This window comes from Coffea arabica, chromosome 7c (genome assembly GCF_036785885.1).
Source record: "Coffea arabica cultivar ET-39 chromosome 7c, Coffea Arabica ET-39 HiFi, whole genome shotgun sequence".
NCBI lineage: Eukaryota > Viridiplantae > Streptophyta > Magnoliopsida > Gentianales > Rubiaceae > Coffea > Coffea arabica.
Window position 1 is genome coordinate 28,464,203 of NC_092322.1, and position 7,122 is coordinate 28,471,324.

The window sequence follows — 7,122 nt, forward strand, 5'->3', positions numbered from 1 at the left end:
GGTCAAAAGTCAACGATCAACAGTCAACAGTCAACAGTCAAAGATCAAGGTCAACGGTCAAAGTATTATACATTAAAAGGCGCATAGTAGTCACTTACAAGATAACGAGACCACAATAGAAAGTACGAGCCCTCAAAAGTACAGATATAGTCATACCAAGCAAAACCTAACACAAGTAGTCAAAAGGAGCTATACAACCACCAGGTCACCACATCCCCTAACCTGTCTATGTACAATGTCAAAATCATCCACTATCCTAGCCAAATGGTGAAGACCTAGTCAGTGGCGGAACTAGCTGACCCCCCACTCTCAGTAGGTTCATCTTCTGAGCCAATGTCCATATAAGAAGCCTCATCACTTGCTTCTCCTAGAAGGTCGTCACAAACATTCAGAATGGACTCCGCCCTAGTCCTCACCTTCATTGTCCTAGTCACCATGCGTTCTTGAGTTTCCTCCAACTGTGCACAAAGATCGTCAATCCTCTCTTGGCCCTCGACGTTATCATACTCGAGGTCCTTAAGCCGCTCGGCTTGCATCTTATTGGCTTCCCTTAGTTGCTTCACTTCGGCTTCAAGCCTAGCATTATCCCTGGCAAGCTCCTTACGCTCTTTTACCACCGCCAATACTACTTCATTAGGGTAGGCATAAGTAAGACGGCACTTGCAACGCCTATAGCGGTTTGACGGGCTCCAATAAACTCTAGCTCCTCCGGACCGGATTTGATACTTAATCATGGGGAGTACTCCTTGGGGCTTCTCACCAACAGGACTATCACTATGGCCGCTAGGTCCGTCCATCCTACACAAAAGTGTAGATAAACTTTAGTACTCTTAAGGAAAAATAATGAAATATAACCCTCAAATCAGAAATTTCTAATTTGCCCAGGCTAATTCAAACCTAGGCTTTGATACCAACTGTGACAGCCCCACCTCTCCCTAGGGCGAACCCTAGGGTATCAGCGGACTGCCTGCCCAGCTCTCGCCGGGACTCAGTCGATCAAAGAACTAGCAACCCAAAATAACTGGGAAAATAACTTCAAATTAAATTATACAACCCTAATAACACATAACTATCAATCAACTTTCCAAACTTAATATGGCAAGCTAAGAGTCACACTTACCACTTCATACTACAATTTCATAACATAAGTCAAACTTAGAAATTCAAGCTTACAACAGTAAAAGGTAAAGTCATCTTAATAAAATTTACAAGTTCAAGCAAAACAAAGCTAAGCGAGCTCTTGACCGTTAGTCCATCCCCGATCTGTTAAGGAAAACAAAGGGAGTGGGGTGAGCTAAAGCTCAGTGAGGTTCCAAGTAAAACAAGTAAACACATAGTCAAATTAAGGCATAGAGTAATCAAGTAAATACCCTCTGATGCAATAACAATTAATCCACAATTCAATTCAAGGATACGGGTGGCTTTCAAAAGCCAAAATTCCCTTGAGCTTGATCATAAATGTCTTCGTTGACACTCCGTCAACACTTGTATACACAGAATATTTAGTCCGTAGAACACCACTTTCACCTGTCTCCGTCCACCAATCAACCCCCCACCGGCCCGCACTTCATAAACAGTAGTTAGGTAATACTCGAGTATACCGGTTTCAGTGAACAGTAAACAGTCCTCAAGGTTTATCGGCCTTCTCGACCAAGCCCTTGCTGGCTCGATAGAACCGACTCGCCTATGAGGTTGGGTACCCAAACAGTAGTAGTAGTTGATGGGATGTCACCCAAACAACTCAAGCACAGTCACATATAGAGAATTCACATTTCACAATAACAGTATACAGAGCCTCAGTGAAAATGAAGGAGGACGAGTGCGATAAAGTACACCCTCGCCTCCACTTTTATCAAATCAGAGTTTGGCTCAAACAATCGTAAATCAAGTATTCAAATATTTCACATAAGCAGGTAGCAGGTAGTGGAACACTCACCTGTCAATCAAAAGAAGCAATCGATGTCAAACGTCTTAGTTACGGTCACCTTCGTTTCCCAAACCTAGGGCAACGAGTGAAATCGTTAACAATTAGATTCATGCCCCATTAGGTTAGGCTTAATAAGAGACCAAGTGAGTAGTCTAAGCTACTTAATCCGTCATGCAAACAAGGTCCAAACCATGGTAAAAGTTCATGAGAAAACAAGTTTAGTAGGTGCATGAAGGTTTGGCAAAAGAAAAGTTCCAATTATGCTTAAGGATTTCTTCTCGGGTTGCACAGTCATGCCCTGGCAGTCTTAGGAAAACGGTCATAACTCACTGTAGAAAAGTCGAAATTAGGTGCCGTCAGTGGCGTTGGAAACTAGACTCGAAGGGCTTTCCAAAGGTACCAAGCTCACACCGTGGTTCATCTCCTATCAACAACAGTAATTCAGATAAGATGGCTGTTTTTCCAACCCTGGATCAACATTAATCCTATACCAAACTACTCTAGTTCTAGGGCTAACTTCATTAGTTTTGATTCAAATTCACCCAATTCACTCCTCAAGTGATCATATACAAGGATTCAAGTCACTTAGGATCAATGGAGTTCACAATATAACATACAACCTGATTTAAGGCAGCCATAATGATCCCATAACTACAAGAGTCCTAAAACAGTCTACTAATGGTTCAAAATCACCACTTTACTTGCTTCAACTCCATTCCAACTTGCTCATAGGCTTAACCAATATTTAACCTAGTTTATTAGGCTTGATTATGACATAATTTAACAATAAGATTGAGGGAAAATCCCTCCTACAAGAACCGGCCAGCCTAGACAAAGCAACCAGCCCACACTTTTCAACATTTGTTCAATCTTCATCCTTGCATGTTTTCTACTCAATCATCATATCAAGTGGTAGTTCTAGCTCAAAAGAGGTTTAAAACATAATAATACCTCATAAACAAACATAAATAAGAACCAAACATTTCATCAAACACTTGGTATACATACTAAGAAACCTAGCTACTACTTGTTTACTTCAAGAAACTAACTCAACATCTCAACCAAACAACTTGTATCTTTGCTATTAACACTTCAAGTGCATGATCTATCAAAAAAAATCAGGATTTAAAGAACATATACCTCTCTTATAGTGAGCTTGAATCACCAAAATCACTTCACCAAAGTAAGTCTTCAAGCTTGGATCAAACACTTGGAGTTGTAGGAACTCTCTCACTAATTCAGATTTTCTCTCTTGATTGTTGTTCTTGGTTTGCTAGAGTAAGAAAACAAGTTTATGGAGCTCACTCTCTCTCTCTCTTGAAGCCAAGAAATTCGGCCAACACAAGCAAAGAAAAGGCCTTGGCTAGTTTAAATAATCTTCTAATCTTGGTTCCAACAAGATACTTGGTTAAAGTTTAGCCACATGTCCACTTACTTGTCCAACTCTCTCTTAATCTTTGACTAATGGTGTCTTAACCTTTCCAAATGCACCAATAATATTTTAACACCTCTAACTAACCTTTCCAAGTGCACCAATAATACTTTAACACTCCTAACTAATCTTAATCTTTCCAAGTGCACCAATCATATTTTAACACTTCTAACTAATCTTTCCAAGTGCACCAATAATACTTTAACACTCCTAACTAATCTTTCCAAGTGCACCAATCATATTTTAGCACCTATAATCCTACATGTAAGATTTCTACCACTAATATAAAGACACTTGGTAAAATGTAAGTGGTGCATTAATTAAAATTATCTTAAAAAAAATGTTTTACTACAAGTAAAAGGAATAAAGTGTAATGCATGAAAATTATTATAACACCTAGAAAAGCAATTGTAATGGCATGTAATATATGATTTAAATCCTAAAATAAGGCAATTAATTGAGGAAATTGTGTTTTAAAATGAGGGTTCTCACACTCAGGAGCTATTTTCACATCCCGATCAAGTTGAACCATCGGGGTTTGACCCTTCGTCAACCCATATAGTAACACCACCGTAGTGCACCACTTACTTCCTTCATCCAACTTACACCTACTCGGATCCGAAACCAAACACGTATAAAGAGGCGATACTATTCGAGTATGCCTCGCGAGATCTCAAAAGATCAAGCTATAAAATTTCTCAAGGTTCACCAAGCTTCTTGACCAAGCCCTTGCTGGCTCGAGTTACGAAGTTAGCCAATGGGTTGGGGTGCCCCCCAAAAGTATAAGTAGCTTACGAGACATCGGTCCAATCGACTTAGAATTGTTTATGGTTCTGAGTCGGTATGAAAGGCACCTTTCACTTGAATTGGTATGGCACATACTTCCGCTCAGAGAACTGATTATAGCATTGATTCGGTATGAGAGGCGCACCTCCCACCCAAATAGGGTGTGGTACATGCTTCCGTTGAGAGCTGTGAGGACTTCAAAAATTCCTTATATATTTTTTAAAATTTCCTTTAATTTGGAATTTATTACTTTACAGTAGCTTTACTACACATTCACTTTCCCAATAGCTACAAATAATCATAGAAATAAGGATTTCCTTTTTACTTTCATCGTTACAATAAACTAAGGTTTTTACATCTTTTCGTAATATGAGAATCGGTACGGAGTGTGTATTAAATTTAGTGATTAAGAGTGAGTTTTAGATAATATTACATGTGTGATTAGAAGTGATAATAATAAGTTAGTGAATTATAAGTGAAAACCCTAGTACGTGCGATTTAGGGAAAAACGGTGTGAACCGACATGTATCATTTACTACCGATTGAACACACTACTTGACCACCACTTTCTTACCATAAAATATCATTGATATTAGTGCAAAATATCAGCCCCTTAATCAGCTCTTGTTGGCCAAAAATGTTGACTAGAAAAACCAAGGAAAAGAAAAAAATTTTGAAAGTTAATCTCATGGTGACAAGTGGCGGCCATCCTAAGGTTGTTGACCAACCAATTTCTTTCATATTTATCACCAAAAATCACTTCAATTGCTCCTTATTTCTGCCATTCCAGCAGCGACATTGAGGGAGAAAACAAGAGGAAGAAAATTCCATTTTCATCTTGAGTTTAGCTCTTTTGAGTGGAGAATCAAGAATCCAAACCGATTAACTTCTAAATTGGGAGTTTAGGAAGCTTGGGGTGCTAAAGTTTGGGAAGGAAAGGTGAAGGATATCGGTTGCAAGCATCTTAGTGAGGTAGTATGGCTGTTCATCCTATTTCTTTCCCTTAATCTTGCTTTAAGTAGTGTAGCAACTTAGATTCTTGATTAATGATAGCTATTCTAGTAGTTTTGATCATTGTGGTGGTGGATTTGTGAGTTGCGGTTTTGAATTGCTCAATTGTATATCTTGTTGTTTATATGGCATATGGTTTCTATAATCTTGTATAGGAGGTTGAAGTAATGGTTCAAGCTAGAAATGTGAAGTTTACACCTTAAATTCATTAAATTCCAGATTTGAGTTCTTACACTGCCCTGTTCTGACCAGTTCCATTCGGCCATGATGGAGGCCGAATTGGGTTAGCTCAAAACATGAAAGTTGTAGAAAATGATGTCTTATAGCTTCCTGTAAAACTTTAGCTTAATCCGATTACTGTACAACGTGAAATGATGAAAATACCCTTGACTGCCATAGGTAAAGTTCCGTGGACAGTTTTAACATTTCATCATTCTGGCCTCATTTTTTCAACTTGATTCGTATTAAATTAGCATTTGGCCAAAACACCAAAGTTTTAGTACTATGTTTTATCTTTCCAACACAGCTGAAAACGTCTCAATCGGACTTTTGTAGCCTGAGTTATTGTCATTTGAACACAGTGCTATTAACCAGCCTGATGGTGAAATTCTGGTTCTGTAATTTGTAAATTCAACCTAGATACACTATGAACTGGGTTGAGTTGTCTTCATAAAAGTCATAGCCCTTTGGCTTAGCTTCGAAATGGTATAAATTTTACCCCAATCTGATAAGCATAGCTTTGGTTGTGACTAATATGCTAAGAGACGTCAAACCTGTCATTTTGTTCTTTACCTTAAACCTTATTTCCGGTCACTTTTCTAGCTTGGTTTTGTAATGAAATGACTCTTAGCCTATTGAACGGCTACTGTAATGAGATTATTTATGTGTGATTTTGAGAGCTGATTGAGGAAAATAATGAAGCCATAAATGGCTGAAAAATAGGTAAATACAAAGGGCGTGCTGCCCAAATTTGCACTTGAGGGCTAGATAGATGTACTCGCGACTTGAGTAAGGGTTGAGGATTAAACTAATTTGAATCATCTAAGGTATCCAAGTCTTCTTTCTTAGAGGTATATAAGTTAGAATCTGACCGAAACTTGTACCCTTGGAAAAATGAAATTTACGACAAATAGAAATACCCTGTCACTTCCAAAACTATACTTATACTTTGTACTAGTAGTTATTCGGATTTTCTTTGGTTAACCTAAACTTTGGATGGTTTAACTGTAATATTTTCTCTTGGTTATTATTAGGGTTCCTTAGTGATTGAGGGTATTATCTGGAAGGAAACTTTGGACGTTATTTTGCTTAAATAGGTGAGTGTTCTTTGTACATTATGTTTCCAATGACTGTGTGGATTGTTGTGGCTAGGTGACTATTTATGAATATTGGATTAAATGTTAAATGTTTTCAATGATTTTTAAAAATGAATTTTCCTAGGCGAGTGTGTACTTTATCACACTCAACCTAAATGTATGTGAAATTTACAATGATTAAATGTTTAAATAGTATTTGTACATGAATGTAAGCCTTTTGGCTGAACTGGGCTTTTAGCTCATTTCGTTAGCTTTGTTTTCCTTACAGGGGATGCGAGCGAGGGTGTTAATTTTGTGCAGACTAGTTTTGTGACGGCCCCACCTCCCCCTAGGGCGTACCCCAGGGTTCGGCGGGTCGCCTGCCTAGCTCTCGCCGGGACTCAGTCCTTCACTACAGTCCTCAATTCAATTACAATATAATCTCAAATATACATCAAATAATCCAACATTTACATATCAAAAGCAAAGCGTCCACGCTTCCGCTACGCCACTCTGATCCTTGATCCCAACTATTATACAGGAGGAATTCCAAATCTAAAGTGTACAAAATATAAGCCATCCAGTCACGTGAATAAGTACTACAAGTCCTTCCTTCGCCACGAGCCCTGTGGAGGGGAATAAAATATTTTTGGGGTGAGCTAGAAGCTCAG

General features: G+C 38.6%; 1 long non-coding RNA gene across 1 annotated transcript; it reads right to left on the reverse strand.

Moving 5' to 3' along the window:
- Positions 1-1,245: 1,245 nt before the first annotated feature.
- Positions 1,246-3,162, reverse strand: LOC140010286 (uncharacterized). Its single transcript, XR_011817590.1, has 3 exons — positions 3,068-3,162; positions 1,937-2,000; positions 1,246-1,263 (listed from the first exon to the last, which is right to left on the reverse strand). It is a non-coding gene; the product is annotated as an uncharacterized lncRNA (long non-coding RNA).
- Between the last annotated feature and the right edge of the window lie 3,960 nt (positions 3,163-7,122).